The following is a 14,205-nucleotide window of genomic DNA, read 5'->3' on the forward strand; positions in this document are numbered from 1 at the left end:
GGTGAAAAACCGTATGGCTTGGAAGAGCTCGTGGCGGCTAATGGTGGCTCGGATGGAGGTGAAACTTGGTGGGGGTGTTCACCGATGAGAGGGGAAGAAAACTGGGTAGATGGTGTAGGTCACGCCGCCGGCGAGCGGCGGTTCTGGGCTGCAAAAGCAACCGGCGACAGGAGCAAAAACAGAGCAGGTGCAGCGACTTCCAGCGGCTCTCGAAGGCTAACGGCTGGTCCGATAGCTCTGAAAATTGGTGGAGATGATCTATGGTGGAAGGGGAAGAGAATGGTGGTGGCGGTGCACTAAACGGTGGCCGGACGGCGGAGAACTGGACGGTCAAAGTGGAGGCGACGGGAAGGAGAAAAGAGAAGAGCTACGCACGGGGAGAGGGGGAAAACGGGAAGAAAAAAAAAAAAAAAAGAAGAAAGGAAAGAAAAGAATAAAAGAAAATGAAAAAGGGAAAAAAAAAAGAAAAGAAATGAAATGAGGTTCAATCCTCACCTCTGGAGTCCAACAACTGATCCAACGAAAATAAGTTTAAAAGTAATAAAACTAAGAAAATATTTTAAACACAACGTAAAGCTAAAATATAATAATTAACTAGTAAAAACAAACTATTTAATTTTAAATCTAAAGACAAGCTAAAATAAATTAAACAGCAATTTAAATTCAACAGCAATTAAAATCCAATTAAAATCCGATAATTTAAAATAAAAGAACTATTATATTAATTAAATTAAAATATTCATTCAGTAAAAATACACATAAAAACGGGGTGTCACACATATATATATATGTATTAACTAATAATATAATTATACAACTTTTATAATTAAATATATAATATGTAATCTAATTACTTATGTCTATATAATGAATATATTTCATAGGTATATTTTATAATTTGTATAATAATTAGTTAATAAAATTTAATAATTTCATATAATAATATGTGAGAACTATATTCAAAATAGATATATGTTATCATATTATGTATTAATAATATATGCAAACATATAATATATTGTTATTTTGAATAAATATTTAGATATTAATTATTTATAAATTTTTTATAATTCAATAGAGGTTCTACATATTAGTTGTATAAATTCAATATTAGATCTTTTTTTTATTTAATTATTAAATCTTATTTAAAAAATAAAAAAATAAACAATTCGAGCTCAAGCTCGAGTTCGGCTCAGTTCAACTCGAACTCTTTTGTGGGACGGTTTCAAGTTGAAAATTTAGTCTATCGAGTTGAGCACAAGTAAAAAATAAAAATAATATTTAGCTTGACTATTTTTAGTCTAGCTGAGGTCAGCAAGCCAAAGATCAGTTCAGTTTGGCTCGATTACAACCCTATGTGCCGCTCCTAGCACAAATCTCCATTTTTTTCAATTTTTTAATATTTTTAAATATATATATATATATATTTTAAATACATCAATATATTGAAAGTTACTTCATTAATCATTAAATAAATAAACAAATTTTAAATACATAAATGGTCAAAATGAGGAGGTAAAGAGCACTTCCAATGAATGCTTTATAATACATTTTTCTTTAAATTATAAAGAAATTCTCTCAAAAATGTCCTACAATGAATCTTGTATTCTATCATTCATTTACATTATGTTACAGAATTGCTAGTAGAGAAAGCTATTTATCATTGTAAACATTTTAAATTAGTCACTCTCCTACTGTTGATTTTTTCCATTTTTTCAAAAGTCATTTATTTTCATTTTAAACCCTTCATTCTCACACTTTCTTCTTTACTTGACGCCAAAGAAAATATCGGAAACTGGCTTAATCTATTCTTTTCATTATATAAGCTATTCTCTTTATTTTTAGATTAATTTAAAATAAAAGATAATTATATAAGAATGTATATGGAAAGATATTGCTCATATCAAAAGTTTTGAGGATATTATTGATAATTAGAAAAAAAAAATATTTGAAATGAATAAAATTTTTTAAAAAGTATAATATTTAAATGATATGAAAAAATAATAAATAAGCTATGTATGGTATATTGTAAAAATCAATATGTAAAATATAAAAAAAAACGAGTTTTAGTAATCTGTTTTAAATAATAAGATTAAAAATCCATTGATAGTGCTATTGGCATACTAGCATTTTTCTATAATAATATTATTTTATTTTTATTTTTACTTTTATTTTTTATTTGGTGTTTAAATATAATAAAAGATATTATTATTTTTTAAGTTATCTATAAATTGTGATTGGGTTGTTAGTCTATTACTACCCTTAATTTTTATGTTTTAAATAAAAAAATGGGTAATGATCATTGCATAGGATGGAAAATGATAGAGCTACAACCATCTTACTATTCATTTACTATTCTTTTTGTATTTCATTTTTTTTATTTTTTTTTTTACTTAATGATTAAAGAAGTTATTATTAATAAAATTATATATATTTTTTAATTTTTTCTTAATAATTAAGAATGTTAAAAAAGTACTTAAAAGAAAATCATAAGAAAATAAAAAATTTCAAATCCTTTAACGTAGTAAATCCTTTTGATAATATAATGTTAGTAGATATAGATAATGGATATAAATCTTATTTTCTTAACATAATTTTAGTGAAATTCGAATCTAAGATCTATAGTTCACCAGATAATGAAGTGATAATCTGTAGACAATTAAAGCCGATTCAATTGAATTTAACGAATGAACCAAGCATTAGCTCTCTCGAATTCATCGAGTAAAGTATAATAAAAATACTAATATTTATTTGATTTCTATTTCTATCGACCCCATATTGGAGTTACGTCGGGGCCCAAAGAAGCCGCCCAATCCATGTGAAAACCTGAAGGGTTTGGGTCTGGGGTTTTCAAATTTCACCCACAAGCCCAGGTAAGGTATGCTATGACTCATGGGTCTGTACTAATTCATGCTTATACCATATAGAACGATATAGAACGTATAAAAGAACATACAATCTAAAAATATGAAAAAGAATGTGGCTGCTGGGATTCGAGCCCAGGTCTCCACGGCCACAACGTGGAATTCTTACCACTAAACTACAGCCACAACTTGGTATGAGACGCTCACAAAGATTTAATTATCTAATAAAAATAGGCAGGGCTATCACCCTTTCAATGTGGTGGTGAGAAGAAACTTTGTTCTGCTGGCCATATTAATATATGCATGATGAGATGAACAGGGGAAGGAAATGTTTAGACTGTGTTTGGGAACATATATAATTGTTTTCATATTATTTCTTTATTATTCATAATTATTTATAAACTATTTTATTAATATTTAAAATGATCTAAAATATTTTTAATATCTAAATGGAGACCCACTTTATATGATTCTTGTCAGTAATACTAGAATCGATGCTAGCTAGCAAGCACATAAGAGGGTGGCCCATGCCGATGGCTTCTGCCCTAAGTCACACGTACATGAGATATCGGTTATAATTATCTGATCAAGGATGAGATGTTGTGATTGAATGCCCCCGGCCCACGACAATCTCCATTGCTTATGAGAAAAGAAATGTTGATTCTCATCATGCATTTCCGCGTCGATCCTTTAGCAGCTTGGACCGTACTCTTCTTTTCTTTTTGTCTTTTAGGGTTTTTTTGGAGGGATGAGCGGACTACGTACGTACGTACAGCTTTGAGAATCAAAATCAAATCTATGCAAGGCGCTTTAATTTTGTTAATTTGTCCATAACGATCGGTAGTCACTGATCGATGGTGGCATAGAATATTATAGATCAGATGCATATATAATATAATGCATATTATATATACTGTCATCGGGTCCCAATTAGGTAGGTATATCCATTAATATTATTTAATTGAGACCCAACGTCATAAAAAGGCAAGAAGACAAAGAAAATAAAGAACAAGCCTTTGTCATATATATATATATATATATATATATATGCATCATGCTGATAAATGTTAAGGGCAGTACTATTGGTTTTATATATAAATAGCTCACCCAACTCCATAAAGAAGTACTGAGGTTTCCTAGTAGTAACAACGTCAAGAACAAGAACAAGTACTATGTGTTTAAGAACGCTGGTTGTAGCTCCGGTCCCCATGCATTACTACTTGAATAAACATATGCAGTTTTTTTAACAACTTGATCTGTATAACTTATAGCTTAAGCTAGGGCTTTTCTCCCGACGAATGCAGCTTTGTATCTTTACATGACTTTCTTGTAAGCAGAAACGTAAAAGGCCGACAGTACTAATTCTTTCTCTCTTCACACGTTGTGTATGATGTGTCCTTTTGTTATGAGACCTAATTCGATTCTAATATCTTTATTATTTATTTATTTATTTATTTTTTAAAAATGATGCTTTGATCTCATATAAATTAATTTGTTGATCATAAGATTTGTAGGGTTGAGATTTATTAGAACCCTAAATGCATGCATGGTACGGCACCTTAGCTTTCAATTAACTAAAGTTGTTGGCGGAATGATTTTATTTATGGATCATATGACAAGGGTATAAAGGTAGTAAAGCTAGATACCCACGAGTATCACATCATTTCCATGTGCAGTACTGTAAAGCCTAGCGCTAGCTAATTGCATGGGCACTGATTTTCTTTTCCTCCATTGCATTTAGACCTCGATCGCGATAATCAATCAAATCTACATACATATATATATATATACATGACATATATGCTTTAATTTGAGTCCATATATATTAACTGTGGACCGACGTTAATGGTGCCACAGAGATGCAGTACTCTACTACTGCTACTTTAAATTAAAACAGAATAAATTGAGACCACCACCGGCCCGGTAATTGGGGGAAAACAAAAAATAAGTCTAATTATTTATTCTAAGACGTTGAATAATTAATCTTTCTAAAAGTTTCACTCAATTGGTGAGACAATAATAAATGTAAGCTGGCCAGGCATTGGTTATAGCTAGCTAGCTACCTCACGTACGTACGTACCCAGCACGATCGGCAGGCAACTCCATAAAAACGTAAAAATTAAGGTTCCAAGCTAATTAACGGCTGTGTCTAGTTAATTTGCACGTTCTAGAGCTAGGTGGATTGCATAAAATCAAACATATATATGTGTATATAAAAATGAGTTTTATTATGTATAAATAAATTCGTGTACCGATATCTTCACAATATAAATCCTATATTTTTTGTATTTTTTTATTTTAAAAAATTAAGCGACGCTTGCGAACTTCAATGTGAAAAATAATATTTTTCATATATAATAGTGAAAGCTGATTAGGTTTTGAACTTCTCGATCTAAACAAAACTTATAATCTTTACATATGTGATCAGTTTCTTTTTTTTTTTTATTATAAGTAAAATGTTTATAGTTATTAATATACCTACGAAGGAGAAAAGAAAAGGGAAGAAATTTTTATTTTAAAAAAAAAAATAACAAAATGGGTAAAACTTTGATAGGGTCGAAACCTAATTTTAATTTTATGCATGATTCTTACCATGAACTATCCATTAGTTTAAGGATTTTAGAGCGCGAAAAATTAGGCTTGCGTGATATTATTCCCACTACAGATATTGAATATATGATATATATATATATATATATATATAAATAATCCATATTAACATGAGTACTTAACATAGTCATTAATATTAATTAATTGGAGTATTCCTTATATTTATATAGGGAGGCACTATACCCACGCCGTTGGGAGTTACCCCTAATTATTTTGGTGTGTTTGTTTTACATTTATTTTTTTAACACTTTTATATTTTTTTTAAAAAATTTTTATAATATTATTAAAAAATTCTTATTTAATCACAAAGTTAAAAAAATTAAAAAATTCCCAATGGTAGATCCAGCAGTGGGATTAGCATTATTAATTTATATATCAGATGGATCCTAATTAATTAAGAAATTCACAAGAATATTCCAATCCTCATGCGGCCATAAATCCACGATATATTTACATTGAATATTAATCGACATGGTGATCACCGTTCGATGAAATCATGAAAGACTGCCAATGGAAAGTTAGGAGACGAATTTTATTAATGTAAGTGACGTGTCCCAATGATGACCACAGGCCGGCCAACCGCATGCTAATTACTTAAAGCTGGCGTGCGTTCCTCGATTCCCGGTTAATTTGCATTCGAGGCACTGAAATAACGCACCACAATTCGTACATATTCTATATTATGAATATTCTACTTACAAAATTTACTTATTATTTTAATTATAAAATTTATTTTAACTGATATATAAATAAATAATTTTTTTAATTTTTTTTAAAAAAATATGTATCATTTTCTATATGCCCCTCAATATTATATATTGGCTAAAGCCGACCCGAGTAATATTTGAGAATGGAAAAATCTAGTTACAAATACAATTAGATATTAATATATATATTAATTTAATGTGATTAGTCAAATAATAGATTTTATTAAAAATAGTACCAATTTAAATTTTAAATATAAATTAATTAGTATTAATTCATAAATTATTATATAACTTTACTTATACGTAATTAAATTCTTTAAAAATAGGTGACATATGTATATTTTGGCTAAAGCCAGCCAACAGTACCGTCCCCACATGCCATGAATATTTCCCGCTTTGTACTTTAGCATGTCATTTTGTGCAGCATATAATATACATCAAAAGTAAAAAACCATAAATCTAATGATACCAAGGAAAGATGAATGATAATAAATGATTTGCTCGAAAAAAATTATAGGAATTTGAAATCTTCTTAATTCACCATATTATATTTAGAAAAAATATAATATAGTCTCTTTTGAATACAAAGATTAGATGAGATAAAATGTGATGAAATAAAAATTAAAAGTTAAATACAATACTTTTATAATATAATTTTTTAATATTATTTTTATTTTAAAATTTATAAAAATTAAATTATTTATTATAATTTATGAAATAATTAAAAAAAATTATAATAATTATATAAAATGATATAGTGGGATGGTGAAAACAAAACTTACTGTCCATGAAAATAAAGTTAAGAAAGATTGGCCCACGCATCATGTTTATCACGTTAGAGCAAAGATGGATTAAAGATGGAAAAGAAGACGTGTCGGAAAGGAAGGAATGAGGTGGTTAGGAAGTCTTCCAAGAAAATAAAAGCTAGAAGCATTGTATTTGAGCCCACGCGACACGCCTAGTCCAAGCAAGTCATTCAGCTTCTCGATCTTACTTAAATCTAGAGCACATCATCTTCTATATATGATTTGATGTATCATATATTGAATACGCATTTTTTTTTTATAAAAAAAAAACAACTTCATTTATTTATAAAAAAAAAAGTTACATCTTTGATTTGATACGTAAAGGAAAATTATTAAATTACAAGTCAATTATTATGTTTGGAATCTCGAGCTTTCCAATATATAAATTTCTTTGTAATTAACGTGGTCTTAATAACTAATGTATTTCCAGTACATCTTTGAATACGCATGTCAATTTCGTTTGGATACACAGTTTAGATGAGATGAAATATTTTGTTAAAAGTTAAATAAAATATTATTATAATATATTTTTTAATATTAATTTTGTTTTAAGATTTGAAAAAGTTGAATTGTTTATTATATTTTGTATTAAGATTTGAAAAAATTGTAATTATGTAATGAGATAGTTTAAATTTGAATAAACAAACGAGGCATTAAGTCTTAATTAATTTATTTATTTCTTAATGATTATCGTTGATTTATTAATGGAATGACACAGCATGCGTATATGAACCATAAACGAAAATTAAAATTCCAATCTACTTTTTATTTCACTGCAATAAAATTATATTATGGTGAACAGAGGTGCTTCTAAGCGGTCGGATTATTAATCGCCCAAGAGCAACCCTCCTTTCACTTGTTGGCATATAAGGAAATACACAATAATTTTAATAGACTCCACCACACAAAATATTATCTTTGCAAGAGACAAATTTGATTTCGCACGAGCCTTTCTTCAACTTGCAAATATGTAACTTTGACTTTAGATCAGAGACCACTTTCTTCAACTCGCAAATCTACATCTTTGACTTTCCTCTACCTAGGCGTTTTTTCAGAGCATTCAAGGGAAACTTGATTTTATCCAAATACCTACTCTGATCCTTTCATCTTCATGTAATATTTCCCTCTTGTGTGCTATTTGATTCAACTGGAGAAAATAAAACCTAATGTTTCTTGTAATCAATTTTATCTTTGCTCCTTAGTTTAGGAGGAAATCCAGCATCTGCTGTCTCCAAAATTCTTCTTTCCTTGATTTTTGCTTCTAGGATTTCTGAGTTGATAAGGCAGAGTCATTTGGTATTGACAAGAAATAAAATTCATGTTTCTTTTCTTTTTCGTGGCAGGTATGGAAACATCGGAGAGGAATCAGACAACGTGTAGACTTTTAGAACCTGAACTCTTTTTACAATGGAGAAATAGAAAGCGAGTCAGATGTGAAAGGGGTTGAGACAGCGAGAGAGGGCTGAGCTTCCAGGGGGTGCGAAGGGACTACGTGGGGCTAAGATCGCAAGAGGCTAAACTTCCGGCAAGGGGGGGGGGGGGCGAAGGGGCATGATATCACAAGGTGGGGTGTGAACGGGGCTAAGGATTTTCTGAAGTAGTGCTGGTTCAAGATAGTTGTAGTAGAAAGCCTACGTGTCACTTAACTATTGACAGACTGTTGTTTGGATAACATTAGCCCAACGGGTGAATATATAGTAATATGACATATAGCATTTAGTATTTACTCAACATAAAAAGTCACTTGACATCCTTTTTTTAGGCAATATATAATATGCATGTCATATGCTTAATATTGTCGTGTAAATATCGTATGTGGAAGGTATGTATTCTACGTGAGCTTATAATTAAGTAAAGTAAAATCACTCTAAAAAGCTTTTACGTTGGACTTAAAAATGCGAGATTGTCTTATTTAGTTGCAAAATTCAGTTGAAATCAATTTAATTCAATTTAATTTTAAACTGAATATAACATCTAAATACAAAACTTTCAAATTACTAAACTCACAATATATAGAACTCACAATTTTTTTCAACTCAACATATCTTTATACGTGAAATCTATAACTTTTTTTAATTTCTCATAAATAATATTAAATATTCAAACATATCTAAATTCATTTTAAATATATTTTATATAATATATTTTATTTACTTAATTTATTACTATTTATAAAAAATCTCTAACATAGTTCTCCTTCCAAACGCAGACTTAATACATTCTGATTCTGCCAGCAGGTAAAAAGCGACGTGTCTCATGCATGTTTCTCTCTTTTACATGGGTCAAAAGCCATCGTACTGATCAGTTAAAAAATAATATAAATTTAAAAACATTTACTTAAAGCTAGTCTAAAAAGTAAAGATTATTTTTCTTTAAGGTTACTTTAAATGGATAATAAAAATAGTCGGGCCATAAAAGCCACCAGGTTACAACTTATAATATTACAGTTTGAATATAGAATCAGATAAAGATCCATATGTTAATTGTTTGTACACTATTTATTATTATTATTTATATTGATCTTTTAAATAATATTAAATTTATAATAAATATTATACGATTCATTTCATTTCATATATATCTTGATTTAGATGAGAAATTATAGAACAATTTGGTCCAAATTAAACTATTATATTGATTATTTAAATTAATGAGTAATGCTATACACAAGTCTTAAATATATAAGTTACGCTCGTCCATTTTGTAAAAAAATTAATACTTTTTTACACTTTCTTAAACTGAGATACAATTTTCTCACAGAAAACTGTGCGATATTTATCCATTCGAGACTTGTAAAAATCATTTTTCTAAATTAATATATTTCGATCCTAAATTTATGCATGGCACGACCTCTTAAGATAAAGTAATTTATTCTAAGTTATTCTTTATAAAAAGTAGGTCATATTAAAAAGAATATATATATATATATAGATTTTACACTTTTTTAATGTGAGGTTTAGTATTTTTTTTTAATAAAGAAATTGTGCAATACTTATCTATTATTTGAGACTTCTATAAGTAATTTCTCTAAATTAATTTATTTCGATATTATAACCTCTTAAGATAAAGTAATTTAAGCCTCATTTGTTTTTATAAATGAGATGAGTTAAGATAAAAATTGAATAAAATATTATTAGTATATATATTTTTAATATTATTTTTGTTTTGATATTTTAAAAAGTTAAATTATTTATTTTATTTTATTATAAAAAATTTTAAAAATTATAATAATTAAATAAAATAAAATAAAATTTTTTATAAAAATAAACGAAGGCTTAAGTTATTTCATCATTTAACCCTTAAATTATCAAAATTCCCTTTTCTATTCTAGGATTTCGCTTTCTCATGACATCATATATCGTCACTAAGGAACTTTATTTTTTTGTCAAAATATAAACAATTAAAGTCAAGTTATTCGTGCATGATTATCACAACCTTGACTTGATTGAGACGACACTCCTTCCAATTTTAAAATGGATCAATCGTTTTAAATTGTTTACTTTCAAATGAATAATAGTTGCCGTTATAAGTATATATATAAGTATTGTGTAATTATTTTAAATAAATAAATAAATTTAAATTTATATGAAAAAATTAATTTTTTAATAATATATCTCTTTATTTTTTAAAAAGACTACATAATACTTACGTATTATTTAATTATATGTAATATTACTCTTATTTAAATTATTGAGCTAGTAATAAAGCAATCGAGAAGATTTAGGATCAACAATTAATCAATTAATTAATTAATTTTTTATTTATGTTCTAACAGCATCTATGATAATAATAAAAAAATAATCTATGATCACAAAGGTTTTGTCGTATTTCATCAATTTTTTATTGTAAGTTCAAAATCAATGTTCTATTTGGTAAGTGAGATGAAAATTTTAAATTTAAGTTGAAATATTAAAATATTATTATTATTTTAAAATTTGAAAAAGTTAAAAAAAAGTTAAATTATTTATTATATTTTATATAAAAATTTTAAAAAATTATAGATAAAATAAAAATTTTAAATTTAAGATGAAAAATTTAAACAACCAAACCAAACCTAATTATAAGTATTGAAAATAAAATAAATCAGCCTGCGGCCGCCTTAAACATGTGTACTCTTTCATCGAAAAGGCTATGGTCTTTTTAATTTTCATACAATTTGTTTATACTTTTAAATATTTAATTTTTATTTTTATAATATTATTAAAAAATATTTATTTACACATTAAATAAAGAAAATCAATCGGTACACCTCATTGACTTTTCTACGGGGGGAAAAGTATTATCCAAAAACGTGAACGCTTCATAGAAGATTGGTGGGGTAGACTAATCAATATCAAGGTAGACTAATCAATATCAAAGACAAGTCTCTTTGATACCATTAGTCCGGAATTTAAGGATGTTTTTATATATAATATATATAAAATAAATGAAAGTACACTATACTTTCCAATAAAATAAAAATGGTTATAATCGATTTCTCTAACCAAAGTTGTACTTTTTGTCGACTTTTTTTAGTTTTGTGAGTAATATTATATATAGTTATGAAATATATAAATATTGTATAATCGTTTTGAAAAATAGTAGAATCTATGATTAAAAAGTTAATTTTTTTTAGGTAAGTTTCGTATTAATTTATTTTTTTTAAAAAGACTACAAATTACTTACATAATCACAAATGTAAATATCATTTTTCTTTTCTATATGGACGTGACAATAATAACACTGAAAATAGGAGAAACTTTAAACGGTAGGAAATTATAGATGATGCCCAATAATAACACTTGTTATTGACTTTTTAAATTGAAATTATATGTAAAAGAAATTTCTTAAAGTAAGAATTTCAAACATATATAGTTTTATTATATATAAGCGAATTTGTATACTAATCTATACATTAATATTATTGTTTTTATATTTAAAATTTAAATAAATATTATTTTCATTAAAATATGACTTTTTGATCAATTACATTGAATATATACACGCATGAATGCGCAGAATTGCTTACAACTAGATTTTTCATTTTAAACAAATAATAGACGCTTGTGGAAACAATTTGTCGCAAGAATAATGATATTTACAATTCTAGAATATATAAATCTCATACACTATTTTTTAAAAAAATAGATACATATAAAATCTATATAAAAAAAATTAATTTTTAAATAATAAACTCATGCATAAAACTTACTAATTCTAAAATTATATCTATAATTACTCTAACTTAAATATCCATCCCTATCTGTGGTCTCATATGCTTCTTGGCGGATGGGGTCCTCGAAGTTTCAGTAATCAACCGTATACCTAAAATCCTTCACATCACCAATAAATGTGATAGGGATTAAACGTCCTTAATGAAAATTTAAAACTCAGCCTCATTCCCCACTGGTCCACTTGTTAAAACTCTTCTAGTTGTGAGGGCAACAGCTAATTCGATCGAGACCATTGATCTGATATTGATGGATTTAAACATTTTCATTTTGTTAATTTTACTCCAAATTTATGGACTTGCCCTTTTTGATTCCTTCTATACGTTTTTTCCCTCGGAATTTATCATCATTTATTCTGTATTTTCTTTTTTAATTTCACCTTAATTTTATTTGATAAGAAATTTACAAATATCTCCCTCCTTCACAACTAGTACTTTTCAATTGTCATGAAATAAAATTTATTGATTGTATAATTCGGAATAGTTTTCATAAAACAAAGTCGTCATTGCTGGAATTTGATGACCCAAAAGACAAACCATCCCGTCTCGTAGATATCTTTGTATGGACTATGAAATGGAAAATTAAATTATCGTCGAACCATATGTGGATGTCTGCCCAAAACCAACGACCAACAAACGTAGCCGGTCATATTTTTTACTATTTAAATTCGAAAAATACTTTAATTATAAAAAAATTAATTAAAAATAAATTGATATGATTTTATATAATATTTTAGATTATAAAAATATTTTTTATTATAAAAAAATTTAATATTTAAATCACATATATTTAACAGTAAAATGTAGGTAGAAAAATTAATATAATTATTATAGATTTATTTATAAGCAATAAATTTTGCCATGCAGAAAGGACATGGACCACGTACGTGCTTACTTTTCATGCACACTGATAAAACTGTCCTTTTTTATTATTTATTTATTTATCTGCCATAAAACTGTCCCTCTCGAAAGAAGTATTTTATTATTTACTTTGATTCTCGTACCAGTGGGTCCCACCTAACCAATATAGTATTGTTCTGGACGAATCACGTGTTCTGGACTTTTGGTCCAGCAGAGATGGCCCGACTGTTACAACTCGTTTTACACCCACACGCAGTTATATACAGCTAGGGGTCATGCGACGCTGCCGACCAATGACATCTGGGCGCCGCTAATATAATTTGGATTTTTTTTTTAAATATATTAATATATATTATTTTTTTAATTATTAAATAAAAAATAACTAAATTGACAAGCGATACAATAGAAGAGTACACTTGGGATAACACACTTTATCATTTCTCATACAACTAGTCCTTCAATTACAAATTTACAAGTTTATCCTTGCCCTATAGTGGTACATAGAATGTATTATCCATTCTTACAATTAATCACACTTTATTGGTACAACATATTTTAAATAATTTAAATACATCACATAAGATAAGATAGAGACAAAAAGAAAATTACTCTTATTTGCACCTATTTATACATGTCAAGTTATTCAAGCACTCACTCTCCATGTTAAAGGGCACCCCTTACTTTTTTCTCATAATGAAAAATCCCGACCAAAACATTTAATGTAGTACGAGTGTTATGGTATGTCAATTAATGTAAGCACAAATTGATGCAACATATCTCAATTTTACTATATAATCCTAATAATTAGGACAAGTTTTGAAATAGTTTCTATGGAATCATGAACAGTATTGTTAGAAAAGGATATGCAAATGTGATTTTTGGTTAAAGTATTTTAAATACTCGAGAAAGGGTGCACAAGTTTTTGACAAAGAAAGTCTCACAAATATATATTGAATAATTCAAGAAAAAATCTCTCGATTAAGATGGCCGTAAGAATTAGAAAGTTGGTCGAACTCCTTAACTAAAACACTAAGTATATTTTAAAATAATTAACAATTATATTATTAAATTGATAAGTTTTATCAATAACACATTACTTGAGAATCTGTAGGAATGGTGCTGTTAAATGCACCAGCAAATAAACATTA

General features: G+C 27.5%; 1 non-coding gene across 1 annotated transcript; it reads right to left on the minus strand.

Annotated features, from left to right (window-relative positions):
• Positions 1–2,978: 2,978 nt before the first annotated feature.
• TRNAH-GUG lies at positions 2,979–3,050 on the minus strand. Its single transcript has one exon. It is a non-coding gene; the product is annotated as a tRNA-His (tRNA).
• Positions 3,051–14,205: the final 11,155 nt, after the last annotated feature.

The sequence above is a fragment of the Carya illinoinensis genome, chromosome 13 (assembly GCF_018687715.1).
Source record: "Carya illinoinensis cultivar Pawnee chromosome 13, C.illinoinensisPawnee_v1, whole genome shotgun sequence".
NCBI lineage: Eukaryota > Viridiplantae > Streptophyta > Magnoliopsida > Fagales > Juglandaceae > Carya > Carya illinoinensis.